Source organism: Camelus ferus, chromosome 2 (genome assembly GCF_009834535.1).
Source record: "Camelus ferus isolate YT-003-E chromosome 2, BCGSAC_Cfer_1.0, whole genome shotgun sequence".
NCBI lineage: Eukaryota > Metazoa > Chordata > Mammalia > Artiodactyla > Camelidae > Camelus > Camelus ferus.
The window spans coordinates 80,241,250-80,258,852 of record NC_045697.1 but is presented as its reverse complement, the minus strand read 5'-3'; the positions used below and the strand labels follow the sequence as shown (position 1 = coordinate 80,258,852).

Sequence of the window (17,603 nt, the reverse complement as noted above, 5' to 3'; positions counted from 1 at the left end):
TTGATGCCAATGAATCTGATTATTGGTTAATTAATTCAATCAACAGACACTTATTTCATGCTTACTGTATGCATACATTCTTTCCAAGCCCTGGAAATATGGTGATAGAAAAGACAGAAGTAAATAAATAAGTAAAGTCAGCAAGATAATTTTAGATCATTTTTTGTGCTCTGAAGACAACAGGATGATACAAGGGGCATGACTAGGGGACTGATGGCTGATTTAATGGGGGTAATCAGGGAAGGGCCACTATGAGGCACCAGAAGCAGAAACCTAAATATTGAATAGATCTGGAAGTAGAGACTCTACCCACAATGAACAGCAAGTACAGCTCTAAGAATGAGTGACCTCAGTGAGGAGCCAAAGGAAGATCAGTATGGCTTAAAACATCACAAGGACTCAGGGGTGGGGATGTAAAGTAACGTGAAAGACAGGGGTGGGCCAGAGCTCAAAAGGCCTTGGAGGCCAAGGATGGGAATTAGGGTATTAGACTGTGTGCTGTGAGAAGCCACTAGAGAGTTTAAAGCCGGGACATTAAATGATCTGTTTTCATTTTACCCAACTCTGACTGGCAGCAGTGTGTCAGAGGAATTATAGAAGGGGAAGCAGGGGAAATGGATATCGCAGGAGTTCAGGAAAAAGAAAAAAACAACTGATAGTAATTTGGGTGGGGTAGGGGGGCAGGTGAAAGGAGAGAAAATTCAGTGTCATTTTGACAAGGTAAATTGGACTCATTTGAAATTAACTGAACATACATGTAGCAAATGTATAAAGAATGTTGGATACTTAGGATTTTAGAAATAAAGATACGGGTTTAAAAGAAGGGGATGCCTGCTCCTTATACTGGGCCAGAATTAGCTGATTTCACACTCAGAAGATGACATCTTTAGTTCGTTTTCCCTGGGGAGAGCCTTTACTTCTCTCTGTCCTTCCCTCTTCTGACTGAATCTCTCTTTTCTTCATCAGAGCTGAAAATAACATTGAAGGGAAAATGTGACAGCTTCATGGAATAATTAATAGAAATTAAAACATATTTTACAATGTGGGAAGTATATAGAAATTCTGTTCGGTATTTCAGAATATCAAATAACATGATAGAATCTTCCAGAAGTGCACCTGGGAACATTACTAGCCTCTGTTAAAGATTTCTATTCTGCAGAAAGTCAGACTCTTTAAGTTCAGAAAAGCTCCCTTCTCTACTCTTTCTTCAACATCTCCAGAAGTGATTTAAATCTCGAAGTGAATCTGTTATCTGGGTGGCAGAGGTCATGACCAATAGCATTTGTGTTGCATGCACACATTCAATTATTCATCAATTGTTTAACTTCTCTGTGAAAGGCATTCAGTCCAGGAACTTAGCAACCAAAAAAAAAAAAACCATAAAGTATTGCATGAACCCTTCTTTAATTTGCTATATGGAATAAGTTGATAGGACCTTATCTAATCACCAATCCCAGACCCTGCTGATTCTCTTTCACAAACCAGCACACAGTGGCACTGACTAAAAACATTTCTAATCATAGTCCTCTCTGCATGCAGTGACCTAGTGGCAAGATATTTGTGGTCTAATTGGGAATTGACCACATCCTGTGGTTACATGTTATTTTTTTTTTGAAGACTCTGATTGTCTTAACTGCTTTCGTTTGATTTTTCCACTGACTTATGTGTAGTAATAGCTAAGCATTTATGCTTCAAAAGTTGGAATTGATATCCTTTTTTTGTATCACATAGGTATTTGCTTATACTTAGTGATGTCCTACTACATTGTGTATTTTCTAGACCATCATATCCCTCACCTAGTATAGGCTGTCATACATAGACACTTGGTAAATAACTTGTTAGAAAAAATACATGTGCAAATGATTGGAAGGATAGAAGTTTTAAATCCCCCCTTTAAAGGAAAATTTTAATAATAAGAATTATGTATAATACCACTTCCTTGTTTTAACTGATTTCATATTTGCATCTGCACTTTCCCAATAATGTTTATTAAGCTACTTCCCTTTCAAGTAATGTTTTGAGCTACTAATAGGTCTCAGGCACAGTGTTAGGATCATATGTTAGGCATTGGAGATACCAAAAGAAAAAGATATAGTCCTTGCCATTTCTGATGTTGGAATATAGTTGGGGATCTAGGTGTATAGCAGATGGTCTCAGTGTCATGTGAAATTTAAATCAAACAAGCAGTGTGTTGTGAGTAGGTTTTAGGGAAGGCTTCCTGGAGAAGTCTTGGGCTTCTTTCTTGAATAAAGTGTAAGCTCAAGGAAAACGAAATCAAGGCCATCTAGGCATTATCAGCAGGGAATCATATTAAAAATGCATGGAGACATAATGCAAGTAGCCAAAGTCCAAGGCAGTTTGTGTGGAGTGAAAAGTGAGAGCTCTTTAAGTAAGAGCCAGGTCGTGAGGTCTATGTGTGTCATGGTAAGGACTTGACACTATATGCTACAGGCCAAGAAGTCTTAGCTTTAGGGGAGAAGGTCAGTGATGCCTTGACCTCGTACTCATCATATGTACAAATTGGATATTGTAAGAAGCCCTGACATAGGGAATGGTTAGCCAAGGAAGAATTTTTAGCAGGGAAGTTCTATGGTCAGATTTGCCTTTTAGACAGATCATGCTGATTGCAATGTGGAGGGAGATAAAATTGGAAGAATGATGATCAGTCATGAAACCAACGTATTTCTCCAGTTGAGAGATTATGTGGCATGGCAGCAGTAGAAAGGATGAAAAATAGAGTGATTCAAGAAATATTTAGAAGGCAAAATTAACAGAGCTTATTAACTGATTAGAAAAAAGAGGGTAAAATTGGTCAAGGATGATTAGCCAGGTTTTTGGCTTGGTTGGCTTCATTTTACTATTAAATGAGATTTGGGATATGGGAGGAGAAGCAGGTCTTGGGATAAAGACAGGAAAGTTCATGAATTTAAGGTGCTGTAGGACATCCAGGTTCCATATTCATTGGCACAGACATGGCAGTTTAAATCATAGGAAGTACTATTTTCACAAAGGATTACCTGATTGCATGGCAAAGCTTAAGGAGGTGACTGAGAGAAAAACTGTCTATGAATGAGACAGGTAGGAGGAAATTTCCAGGTCAGATTCTCATGGAGCTAAGGGGCTGTGAAACTTATGGTAGGCAGTGTGGGAAGTAGTGGAGAGTCCCAGTATAAGAGGAATAGTGGCATAAATGAGATTTGAGAATATTGATGAGTGTTCTGGTGATCACCCCCTCCGCATGGGCTGGATGACACAATCAGTGAGATCAGGAAGGGGCTTGGAGATGAGAAGAGGAGGAGGAGTCAAGGGTCTGGGTTTCTTTTTGAGGAAAAATGGCAGGCTGTGGCCACAAATTCTGACGTATGTGCTTAGTTACTTGTACCTTAAATTCGTGGCAGCTTCTGCTACCCTCAGCCACATCTTTGACCTTGTCATTACCCAGAACTGCTTCAAGGAACTGAAAGGATAGAGTGTGGGAAGAGCTAAATGGACAGTGTAGTCAGTGAAAATAACAAGACAGAGGATGTGTCAAGGGAGGGAGCTGGAGGTGACCATATGTAAATGGTGAGGATAATAGGGATGAGGGGCTGATGGTGGTACTATGACAGGTGACATAAACCTCCAAGGAGAAGGGTGTTTTACAGGTAAGTGAAAGCAAACTCCAGTGTACCTACATTTTTGCAATGATATGCATGCACTGAATTATTTTGTGCTCTAATACTCTCTCTTACACTATAAACATATTTTCCTGTTTGTACATCATCCTCATTATTATAGTTTTAGGTTTAGTGTAATATCTCATCATACTGTTGAATCATAATTATTAACCTACTCATGCAAAGATGGTCATGTAGGTTGTTTCTATGCTTTTGCTATTAGAGATGAGGCTAATTAAATAGCTCCTCTTATATAGCTTAGAATTTCTTAACTTAATTCAAACGCTTCTAAGTTTAGTGATTCTGCAGCTTTCAAGCATCATAAAATGCAAATTCCTAGCGGAAAAAATGTAACAGTCACCCAAAATTCCTTTTGTAAATCTAATAGCACCATTTTTACCTAATAAATGATCTAAGCATAGTATACTTTAGGTCAAAGAATCAAGGACAGTAGCAAGAGTAAAGGGCACAGATAAAGAATCCAGAGTAAGCAAATGGAATGTTTCAAATTCAAAGAATCGGGGAAAAAAGAGAGATTTTTCTTAAAAAGATGGTGATAAATTTATGTATGTGTGAAAGTCTTTCCCCATTTGATGCTCATCTACTTCAGTTTGGGTACCAAGGCATTCAAGTAGCTTTAGTACAAAGAATTAATATAGGAGACAGTTTATAAATGGAAAAGTAAATACTTAATAGATACAAATGGGAGTTTAAAAGTAGTTTAGTTGTCTGCTAAGAGACATCTTAAGTTACCTGCTAGAGAAACAGGAGTCTCTGTTTCATAGATTCCCTAAGGAAATTTTAAATTCTAAAGCTAGCTAACTTTTACACAGTCACAATCTGCAGTATTTTTCACTCATTTCTTCCCGCCCCTCTTTCCAAGGACTGCTAATGTTATAATTTGTTAAGCAGATAACAAATCTTGTTATTGAGTATATCTAGGAGATTCATGGTACTATGCTGAATTTGCTTGTTGGCATTTGTTCTTTATATGGTAAAGAGTTGAATATAGGTACACTCTAGGCTTGAATAATGTAGTTAAATAAACAGCCTCCAGGTGATCAACTAAAATGAAAGTCTGCTACCACCCCTGCTGCCTCTGATCCCAGGAAGTGCCTCCTAGGGCGTCATCTTTCCTTCTCTGACATTAGAGATCTGCACAGCAGCACCATCCATTAGCCTATCCATCTAGCAACCCACCATCTTAGAGCTGGAGATGTGGCAAGACACTGAGACCTCCTAGGTATCCTTCCTAGGGTCCTACAAAGTGATTCAGGGGCAGGAGGCAAGAGAGGGGAAGAACATACAAGAGGACCAGAAGTGAGGCTTCTGTCAGAGACAAAGTAAAAGAACACTCTTAGTGAAAGAAAACCCACACATTAGCCTTGAAACACCCAGGTCCAGAGCATCTAAGCATGTTTTACTTTTGGCATCATGCTAAGTCTGATCAGCATTGTACTAACTTACCATGTATACTCCAGGGATGAATTGCTATCAATAATAATTCCTACAAATATTGTGTTTAATTAATATGCATGAAAGAATATATTTTAGCTTTAAATCCACATCTAAAAATCATGTTGTCTTACTGTTGAATAGTGATGAAACTACAACAACTGTGAATTAGGAGTTTGTAGTTCTGCAGTAATTAATTAAATTAAGCCATATATTCCTGAGAACCTAACTGTTGATTTTTTTAAAATCCTATTAAACCAAATGATTAAATCAGTAAATTAAGCACTTAACACAGTGGCTTGCACATAATAAACAACAAATAAATACTTTTGATTCAATGAACAATTAATTATTAAATTTAAGCATATTTCCTCTTATTGAGCTGTTGTGATGAAAAATGAGGGCAATCTCAGATTGCATAGATTTTTGTAGGTAGCAGTTAAGTACATATTTGTTATTCCTTTTGTATGATAGCTTCAATAAGAAACATTGATACATGCACTTAAAGTTCAGGTGAGAAAATTTGCTAATTTAGATAGTTTGACAGATAATAAATTGTTCCATATCCCTTTTGGAAGGTAGTATAAGTAACACACGAATACATAAATAAACCATTAATTTTTTAAATTAACAGTAATTTAAATGATCTGGGCCTAGGCTGTTTTTTTGTTCTAGATGAACAGTATGCTGAGAAAGAGTATAAATGAGGTTTCAAGTAAGTACTTAACACAGTAATTTGCCTGTAGCATGCTGATGTTATATTCTTAGCTATTTCTTGGTGGAGTTCTGACAGAGCCTCTTAATTTGCAAAAGATGCAAAGAAGTCTTTATTACCTTTTATTTAAAAGAAATATAATTTCACTTCCTTAGAAAAATGTTCCATAATTCAGAAATATGGCTATTCAGATCAGCCAATTAATCTGAATTACTATAGCTTTACTATGATGCTTACTTTTTATTTTGTAATGCATCGAACATTATAGAGCCAGGGGGAAGGAATTAGATAAAATTACCAGAGCAAATGGAGTTATGTTTTTTCACACTTACGGAGTAAGTAGGTGTGCATGCAAGTGTATGCATGCACATGTGCAATAAATCATTCGATCATACGGCAGAGACCCAACTAAAAATGCAAATACAAACTTAGAAATCTGTTGTCCAATAATAAGGATAATACATTGGCAGTAATATTGGGCATCGACTGATGTAATGATCCAGTGTGGATGGTACTTACTGCTTATTTATCAGTGAACTCTTACAGAATCCACATTCATGCTAATTTTCTTCCTTTTTTCATGCCAAAAAGATGAATGTTAGGTGCAACTGTTTTACTTATAGGTGCAGATATTTCTTCTGTAATGAGAAGATTTTCTAGTTACTAGGATTTGCCAAGTCTTACGGATTTATAAACAGACCTATGATTTAAACTATGTTCCACAGAAAAATATTACTTTTAAATTCTGATTTATGCTGCTGCTTTTTCCAGTAGACCAAACGCTTGATGACAGAACTTACAACTCAATTTTTTATATCCCTGTCTGTTGATACGGGCAAGCCTCGTACATATAAGGAATACAGTTCGGTCATATTTGTAGAATTAGCATGTAAATGGTACTGATGTATAGGTGACAAGCTTAATTTCTCATAAAGGCATTTGTACTATCAGTAAGAAAACTGTGGGGAGAAATGTGTCTCTAATTGGAGAACTTAGTGAGGAAACTCCTGTTATCCCCAGAATTCTCACAACAAGGACCATTTAATAACTGGCAGCCACATAAGCTGGAGCCCTTCCTCGGTAAACTACACACCTGCAGGGATCAACAATAACAGTGTGTCCTCTCCAGCAGAGAGTCTGTTGTTCTTCTGAATATTCCAGACTGATATCTGTCATCTTGGTAAACCCGTGTTTCAGAACTTCGTCTTAGAGGGAAGTATCATTGAATCACTAGGTTTACTCATCTGTCACCTCCTCTATTCCAGGATTTTTTCTGGAATATTGTTGGTCAGAAATATGTTAGAATGTCAGTTTGGGAGTGCAAATTTGCCCATCATTTACAGTGGCTTTGCTGCTTTTATAAGATGATCCAAACATTTTGTAGCTAAATGTAGGCTCATTCTTCTGGAGACTAAAGCCAATTTTTAGATGAATTACTGAGATACATAAACTGTTTCAGCCCAATTAACTTGTGAAACAAAACTTAGCTTCAGTGATATTTTCAGTCAAAGGCAGTTGCCTTGGCATTAACAATGAAAACAGGAATTCACAGGAAGATTCAGCATAACCTCAGCCGGAGTCCTGGACTATTTCAGTATATATAAAAAGATTAATGATATGTAATTTATAAGGTGATGATGATCAGTTAGTAACATTCATCAGAGGGCTAAATGGTAAATTTTCTCAAAGAGTTAGTATAATTTTTCTCTGAGGATTGCCCAGGCACAAATAATAACAAAATATGAGCAAAAATTGTGGTAATACAAGAAATTTTTTAAATGGCAATGATTTTAATATGCATATAAATTTAAAATAATCATGTCCATTGCTTGAAACTTAGTCTAGTGAAAGACAAGAGGTAGTACAGGTGTCAGGACTTTATCTTTTCTATAGCAGTACTTCTGATTTACTGGCTCCAGTTTTGCAGTTAACAGATAATTTCTCTGTAGTACTCAAATTGTTTCTGATTAGGTGGACTTTCCTACTCTTTTAAAAACATATTTTGTAAATATTCTTTTGTGATTCTTTAGAATATCTGCAGTATATGTAAATCTATAAATGGTAAGTGCTTTTTTTCTGTTTTGGGGTTTTTTTAATGCACATTGTTGAGATGTATGATATATGTTAGAAATTTTTCTTTCACTACTTAAAATTAGAAACTACATTTTATAAGTGAGATTTTACGTATATATATGAGATATATACAAAACAAATACAATATACATAATTATAAGAAATTACTAAAAATATTGAGGTCATCAAATAAAGATCACTATTAGTGACTTCACTATTTTTAAAAAAACTTGCAGAGAATATGTAAAAACTAACTTATTTTAAAAATGTGGCTAGGGTAAGCAGTTAGCTCGACTAGATGAAACAGAAAATTAAGTAGTAATTACAAGAATGGAATTTTAAAATTTATATTGTCAATTACCTGAGTGTTGAAAGATATTTCTCCTTTGATCTCACATCTCAGTATCTTCTGCTGAAGATTATTGTTGCCAAACTGTGGGTCCAGGCTGTACCCAACTCTCTTCAGCCAGATCTCTCACCTCCAGGAGTGTCTTACACATTTGGGTGTGGGTCCAGCTTCAGCTCTAGGGACTGGATGGAAATCTGAGGGACCAGAGCCCATGCTTGGCAGAGGAGCCTAATGTCTCAACAAGGCACTCACCACAGTCTACCTGATAGATTATCAGTTTTTCAAATTTTTTTTTTCTTTTTTCTATAGGCATAGGCACTGTGATGTCAATTGTAACTTTTTCTTCTGGAGAGTTGAGTGAATTATTATATCAGTTCATCCATCCTCAGAAAGTATGTGCATGTGCCAAGCAGGATTTCAGTGAGCTCAGAGTAGGCCTGGTGCAAAGCTATGTAGCTGCAAGTCATCAGCTGCTGAAATGATAATCTGCCCCTTAGACCAACCCCAAGTGAAAAACGATATGTTCTATGATAAGACGTGAGAGAGGCAAACAGTTCTGCTGATCTCCAAACACAGCTTGCACTGCCTTATATTCAATTTTAAGATTTCCATTAGGACTTATGAAGGATTTTTTAAATGGCTCACACCTCACAGACACTACAGGTCAAACTTGATATTCCCAGGAGGAGAACACTTCAGCTGCCTCACTGAGTGTCCTTGGGTATCCCAAAGGGGTTCTGGGGTCCTGGTGGTCATATCTTGGTGAGCAGGGGTAATGTGAACTAAATTACTCATGGAACTTTGTCAAATAGGGACAGAGCTACTGTTAGCCTCTTAGTATTTCTGTGCCATTAGAAAATGCTCCTGTGTGAGCACTGTGCTGGGAGAGGGTGGAATAGAGCTGGATTACAGCCCTCCCTTACCCTCTTGGCTTGTGCCTTTGTGTAGAACACAAATTGCACAACCCTTATCTGGTGGCTCAGAATAAGGAGGAATGCTGTCCTTTCCCTTTGCAATTTATGAATAGGCAAAGTACAGCACAGAAGAATTTTGACCTGACATGACCTCGTACAGTTGGCTAGTAACAAACCAGTTGATGTTATGTTGAGGCCGCTTCCTTCTCTATTTGACCAGGCTGCCTAAAAGTGAAAAATAAAAGTGAACAAATTAGCAGTAATAACAACTAGCTAATGTAGAATTGTTTGTTAGCATTCAAAATAATGGTCTGGACAATTTTCCAAATCCCTCTGGAATCCACAAAGGAATAGGAAATGGCATTATTTAGTCTTCATTAGATTATATTCTTTTTCAATGTCATCATTATTATCATCAAACATTTTATTTTTTTCTGATTAAAAAATGTTTTATTGTAAAATATACATAACGTTAAAATTTGCTTAACCATTTTTATGTGTACAGTTAAGTGGCATTAAGCACATTCACACTGTTGTTCAGTCATCATCACCATCCATCTACAGAACTCTTTTCATCTTGCAGAACTGAAACTCTGCAACCATTAAACAATAACTTCCCCTGGCAACCACCATTCTACTTTCTCTCTGATTTTGACTATTTTAAGTACCTCATATAAGTGAAGTTATACAGTATTTGTCTTTTGTGACTGGCTTGTTTCACTTAGCATAATGTCCTCAGAGTTCATCCTTGTTGTAGCGTATGTCAGAATTTACTTCCTTTTTAAGACTTAATAGAATTTCATTGTTTTCATACACTGCATTTTGCTTACCCATCATCAGCCAATGAACACTTGGGTTGCTTCCAAGTTTTAATTATTGTGAATAATGCTGCTATGAATTTGGTGTATCTTTTTAATATCTTTTTGATACCTTTCTTTTAATTCTTTTGGGTACGTATCCAGAAGTGGAATTGGTGGATCATATGGTAATTCTGTTTGAAGGGTTTTTTTTTTTTTTTTTGGAACTGTCATATTATTTTCCACAGCAGGTGGACCATTTTACAGCAGTAGTGCACTGTTCCCACCAATATTCATAAGTGTTCCAGTTTCTGTACATCCTCACCAACACTTGTTATTTTCTGGTTTTTCTTGCAGTGGCCATCCTAATGAGTGTGAGTTGGTATCATTGTGATTTAAATTTGTATCAAACTTTTTTTTAATGCATAACATTGCAATCTATTCCTTGCCTTTAGGAAGCATTCATTTTAATATGCACATCTTGGCAAAACACTAGCTGAGCATTTAATCAGTCTTAGATCAAGGCATCTTGTTAAGCCACACACAGATAAGTATTAAATAATAAGTTTAATGGCTGATGATTTGTTCAGCCATTGCTGAGACCTGAGGAGGCCTGTGATATTAACAGAACAAAAGTAACCTATCCCGTTTCTGCTTTTGCTTTATTCCATGTGCCCTTAATTATGGTTAGCAGTGCTGATTTCATTCATGCTTTTTCATGGTCATTGAGTAGGAAAAACAGTTTTAAGCATCTGAACTTTCAATAGTGATTCAGATTTTTCACCTGCACTTGTGAAAGATAGGTGGATTGAGAAGGGAAAATTGCAAAATAGACGTGGCAGGAGTTTTAGAGTTGAGAAGGGATATATAAGGGATCATGAATAAAGTAAAATGAGAGAAGGTGAAATCCAGAACATTATTGAGAGGATGGATTCAGCAATCAGAGATTAGACAGAAAAACAACAATAAAGTAAGTGCTCCTTTGAAGGATTTAGGACCCTGTGGCCCCACTCCACTTCCCCACTCTGCTTAATACCACAGGTTGGACAGTGCCCATGAATACACTGTCCTGCTTCTCATATTCCACACTGTGCCTCTCCCAGTGTGGTGCCTTTCCTCCTGGTTTGACTCAGGTTTTGAATGGGACAGTTCCAGTGGCCTGTCTCAGTTTTATTATTGTGATTGTATGACTCAGCAAATCTGTCTACATCAGAATCCATAAGAAACTCTTTGGACCTTCTATTAAAGACAACTCTCAGCTTTTTTTGATTTCCATCATACAGTATATATTCAGAAAATCATTTCTGGACAACCTCAGATAATCTACCACCTCAGCATTGTAACTAGGTATTTAGTTAGAAAATAACTTACATAATAAATTAATCTTAGCTAAAAAAGATACTAGCAATGATGTTAACAATGGACCAGAATTGTGTTTTGAATCCCTGCATCCCCAATTCACATCAGCCACTCCCATGCCCACCATGGCCACTTTATCAGAACTGGCTGTCATAGCTGATTCTGCTCATGTCATGGTTACACCACGTGACTCATCTTAAAACTCATCATTCACCGAGAACTTTGAAAGTTTCTAAACATATGAGAAAGACATAATGTCAAGTAGAAGTTGAACATGTAGATGTTCTCGGTCTCTGTATTCAGTTATAGTAAAACAGGTGTATGGGTTCAGTTCTTCAAAAAGTGAAATATAAACATTATCTTCCTAGAATCATAAAACACTGTGCTTTTATTCCTTTCTCAACCTCTCATCCAAGTACGTACCTCAATAATGAATTCAACAAATACTTCCTGCATTTGTGATCAGACATGATTAGTTCATAGACAAGCTCTGTCTTGTTGGAAAGATACTATAAGATCCAAAACTGAAATACATGATTTCTAGGGAAAGACTGCCTGCAAGATCCCTGTGTTCTTATAAAATGTAATGGTAGGTGATACGATGTCAGGAATATCACCATTATGGCATTGATATGTGATCATCCCACACATCTGGCTCTCTGTGAAATATAAAACCCTGGGGTCACTCACTGAACAAGCATTTAATGAGCTTGTCACAGGCACTATGAGTCAACACTTGTTATTTTATAGTGGAAAAGCAGGAACAGATTTTACCCTCTCAGAGCAACAGTACTAGTAGAGAGACAAACATTAAATAAATGAGGACACAGACACATAATTATAATGATGATAGTGTTATGAAGAATGACACAAGATTCTAAAGGGGTGAGATAACTTAAATGAGTAGAGGTCTGAGAATATAAAACTTAAGCCAAATTTTGAAGAATAGGAGGGATTTTCTCACCAGGTAGTAAATGTAGACAGACTGGGATTGTTCTGGAAGAGAGACAAGCATGTGACAAGGCCCAGGGATGGGAAGGAGTTTGGTGCTCTTGAGTAACCGGAGCAAGGCCACTGTGCTTGGAACAGGATGGAGAGGGGCTCCGGGGAGGGTCAGAAGACAGGCAGGTCATGTCAGGATTTTGCTTGGGAAAGCAATGGACAGTTATTTCAGGGCTTCATTTAAGCCTGAGACAAAATTTGATGTACATTTAAAGCTGCTCTCTGAAGAATTGATGGCAGAGGGACAAGCAAGGAAATGGTGCCAATTAGGAGGCTACTGCAGTAGTGCAGGTCTGACAGCGATGACCTGGGCTGGTGACATTGTAGTGGAGATGAAGAGAAGTCTTGATTCAAGATCCATGTTGGGGATAAAATCAGCAGGATTTGTTTAGAGGTTGGTAGATAAATAATACGAAAGACAGGCCTCTTCACCCTCAGATTCTAGCTTAAATACCTGTTAAACAATAAAATTGTGGACTGATACTTACGGTTTCATCCACCCATTTAATCATTTATTGATTCAGCAAAGATTTAGCAAGCCTCTTTTATATGCCAGGCCCTCTGTAAGGTACTGAAGATACAATGTTCCATCATAGATGTCTGCCCAAAGGACCCTTGCACCCCTGGTTGACTATGTATGTTAGAAGGTGGTGCTAGCTTTTCAATTATATCTCCATAGACTTTGTCCCCTTAGCTCAGTAGTTCTCAACTGGGGTGCCTAGGGCAATCTTGGGGTGACTGCAAATAATGGAATTGGCACACTGTCAGGGTAGTGCCCCTGGAACCTAGTGTGTCTTGGTGCTAATAATTTTGCCATTCAAGAGACCGTCCCACATGGTGAAGGATTGTCTGGACAAAAAAAAACCAGTAACACTTCAGTTAATGAACGCTGATTTGCTTCACTCTGAGCAGTTCTCACCAGCAGTTGAACTGACTTTAATCAGGGAATTAAAGGGAATGTAAGTAGGAATGCCTTTATGTCACTTTTCTTCCCAGTCTTCCCGCAGAATCCTTTGGGCTCTCCAGAGATGCTTGACCTGCCCTTCTCTTGCTCTCCAGATTGGGTCCAAGGGACAACTGTTAGGGCAGCACAATGAGAGTAAACAAACTCGTTTTCTTTCTTGTGTTTTGTGCTCTTGGGAAAAGTCCTTAACCTCCCCTACTTTAGTTTCGTCATCTGTAAAAAGGAGATAGCACTGGCATCTTAAATCATGGGGTGGTTCTGTTATAGCCTGTAGAGACTTAGAACAGTGCTTGGGCTTGGCACGTGGGGAGCAACCAATGGATGTTTGCTGTTATTGTTCACTGATATGGAAGGCAGTGTGCTGGGCACCGTGCAGGTAACCCGGACGAATACATCACCATCACAGCCTCTGCCCTGGAGATCACTAGACCACACACCAGTCACCTAAATGCAAAACAGCTAATGAAATGTTTTTGTAAAAACAAACAACAAATCTGACCATGGTGATTCTTTGTTCCATGACTCCTGCTGTCTCTGTCTAGAGCCTTAAATTTCAGGTCTGGTGGCTTCTGCTCACTGAATTTGTTATTCAGCTTTATACTTAGAGTTCCAGGGGAAATTAGTCCTTTTACTTGGAGACATTCCTGGCCCTGCCTTGGCTAGATTGCCTCCTCATTGTAAGTTAGCTGGGCCCTGGTCTGGCTTCCTGTTTACCAATGTGCCTACAGCCTGAGGTTCCTGGGTTTTGCCCCGCCTTCCGGGACATTGGTCCTCATCTCTATGTCAGTGCTGGTTCCTGGTTAATGTGGCCCACTTTGTCTTCCAAAGTCCAGTCTGGACATCCTAGACTCTAGCAGCTGCTTAGTGTCATAGTCGAGGCTGTAATCCTCCTGAAATTTTCTAAGGGTTTTATGCAAGATGAAACTCCTTTCACGCATTTCTGATATGACTCACAAATATGTATACTAGGAGTAAGAATAATTCATTCTTGCTGGATAACACAGAATGAACCAGCATTCCTATTAATAACAACAAAAATGTTTATCTTTTTGATATGTGGAGTCTCATCTTTTCGTATTTCTAGAATTAGCTTCTCTTTTTCCTTTAAGCCCTAATGTTCTTGAGGTTCATAAATGATAATTAATGCTTCAAATATATAATTGATATGCCTCATATTATAGCAGAATCAGTTTATTCACAAAGACTCTTAATTAATCTAACAGTTTATTCACGGTACTGATTTAATTTGTGACGCTGTATGAGACTTCACATAAGCACACTAAAATTTTTCAAAAATGTGTGATCACTACTGCTTAATTTTGTGCTTCATTAAACAGTAATGTGAGTATAGAAATGTGTTAAAGTTAGAAAATTCAATAGTTTCTCTTTAAGGCAGTGTGTTCTATTATGACTCCATGTTTTTCCTTTCTGGACATTTATCACACATACAGCAAAAATGATAAAGTGGTTCCATTTGCACAAGGATGTTATTGAATAATGAGAAAAATGAATGCTAGAAAATGAGCGAGAGTACTGTCAGACAGTTTACTATCTAATCTAAACCTCTATACCCCTTAAATTTAATAGTTACACCTGACTTTTTAATATTCTTCAGATATAAACTTCTTAAGAAATAAAATCTATCATCATATGTAGCTAAATTTTAGTGATTCTTTTTCCTTTTTAAGCACATGTAAAGTCTAGACTGACAATAGATGGGTAGCATGATTTTCTGACTTGGTTAATTCGTTTAATCATTACTTCAGTATTCGTTAATTGACCAAACATTATGTCTTAGTTGCTGAGTTAGGTGCTAAGGTAACAACAATCAATGTAAGTCCTGATCCCAGTGATTTATAATCTGACATTTCTCATGGGATACGTAATGCAGTTAAGGAGATAACTATATGCAGTAGCAATTTTATTACTGACAATAAGCTTTTTAATCAATGGTAAACACTAACAATTTTATTTGTAGTATGTAAAGATTTTCTAGGTACCTGTGGCCAAAAACAAAGATAAATATGAATATATATCATATCTACATTAGTCACATTCAAAGGAAAGAAATACCAGAAAATTGTTATCACCATTATAGAGACAATAATGGATTTGTTGGAAGTGCTTTCCCTCTAGTATTTAATTACTTTGTATTATAATTTGTCTAGAGCACATTGTGTTGATTGCATCATTATTATAGGTTCTAATTGAGAGTAAAACCTATCTGTGCCAGTAAATGAAATTACATGTACTTGTAGCCATGGATTTCATAATAAACCCATATGAAGCTTTAAGTGATCATTTTAAGAGGTCCATTTTATCTGTAAAAATAATAGAATTGAAAATAGTAACTTCAGCATTAAAGGACTTATAAATATCCAGAATGCAATGGAGATGGAGGGAAAGTTGCATAAGCTTTCGGACACATTTGCAGTTTTTAGTATCACATATTTTCATTAGGAAAGGAGAATGTAGAGGAGAATAATAACTGGTGGTCTCTGGAGCATGTTATCATTTGATGATGTTTCAGAACTTATTGCAACAAAAAAGCAAACAAGAACAACAAAAAACTCGAGTAATTTTATCTCACACTCTATAATGTACATACACCAAACTTTATACCTTCACCCTATACTTGTCCAAATGACTCATACCTTCTAAACTTCTAGACATACAGCCAGTGTAATTATGGAAAAGCTGTGCTGTGTAGTGACTGAGGGCACGGGCTGTGGAGTGGATGGCCCACCTGTGCCACCTAAGGCTGTGTGAAATTGGGCAAGTTACTTAACCTCTCTGTACCTCCATTTTCTCATCAATAAACTGGGCTAATGGTAAAACCCATCATAAATTATGAGAATTTATCAGTTAATATAATGCTTAGTACACTGCATGGCACGTAAGCACTCAGCAAACGTTAGCTATTATTATAAGACAAAACTCCAGAGCAAAAATTTTCTTTTAAAATCAAGCCAGGTCATAGTGGAGGAAGGAATGGTTGATAAATACATAAGAAAATGGTTTATTTCACTAATAATCAAATTCATACTAACATGAGATAATTTTTTTCCAATTAAGTAGGCAATTTCATTTATTGATAATGACTATTATTAGTAATGATGTGGGCCTGTTGGCACTCTCACACTGTTGGAGGTACAACCATTTTGGAAGGCATTTTGCTTTGTCTTCCCAACAAAATTTTAAATGTGGATACTCTTTGACCCAGTAATTGTACTTTTATCTGCTATAAATACTCTCAAAGATGCAAATGTATGTATGTGTGTGTATGTGTGTACAGCACACATTACTTATTTTAAATAGGAAAAAATGCTTCTCACATGAAATGGTGCCCATGATTTAATGTAAAATGAAAAACGCAATTAGCCTAATAATTCATATTTATTGCATGATCACACTTCAGTGAGAAAAGTATTTCTTTGTTTACAAAGGGAAAAGTATAAATGTTAAAAGATACACAAAAAGTTGAAAGGATACACATAAAATTAAAATTATTTTATTCCAGAGAGTGGAATTGGGTAAAGAGATAGGGAAAAATTTGGCACATTTCCATATTTTTAAAATTTTACTACAAAATAATATGACTTTAAAATTTAAAAACACATTTTTTAAGTGAGGGGTAAAAAAAAGCCTAAGCCAAAGACTTACTGGTTAGGGAATTCTAGCCCCAAAGCAGTAATCTTTTGGACCTGGAAAAGAAATTAATCCCAAAGGTAGTTACATTTCCGTGTTTCAAGAGCTTTGAAGTCCATGGTGTGAATGAACTTCCTGGAGGAACCAAATCCAGTTGCTGAGATGTGGGAAAGTCTTCACTTAAGGGCAGGCAGATGCAGCTCCTTCCCAGTTGGCCAAGGGATCACTGCTGCCTCCCAGGTCATTGCCAAGACCCTGACTCTTAGTTCACTGGCAAAAACATGGAACATAAAGGAAACTGGAGTGCTCTACAAAGAAAATCATGCACTCAGCCCGAAAGTGGTGTGTATTTTGGAAGACCATCTCTAGCCTGTAAAGGCATGTTCATTGCGTTTTAAAAATGAGCCCCTCCAGAGAAGTACAGCCTGCAGACTCATACTCTACAGCCACGATCTGTGTCATCACTTTTTTTGTTCAGAAAATGTTCCTAAACGGCTCTACACACTTTATCAGACCTCACTAAATATTTGGAGAATTGAAGAGTTTCATAGAAACCATTTTCTGTAAGAGATAGGTCTGAATATATCTCTGGTATATAGAAAATTATGTCCTCAGGACCTAGTGATACAAATAGAAAAGATGGAAATGTTTAGATTAATATAAATTGACCA

General features: G+C 37.0%; 1 protein-coding gene across 11 annotated transcripts in view; it reads left to right on the top strand.

Annotated features, from left to right (window-relative positions):
* Nucleotides 1-17,603, top strand: part of CAMK2D (calcium/calmodulin dependent protein kinase II delta) — a 286,632-nt gene that overhangs the window by 180,791 nt on the left and 88,238 nt on the right. The gene's annotated exons all lie outside the window — the stretch shown is intronic.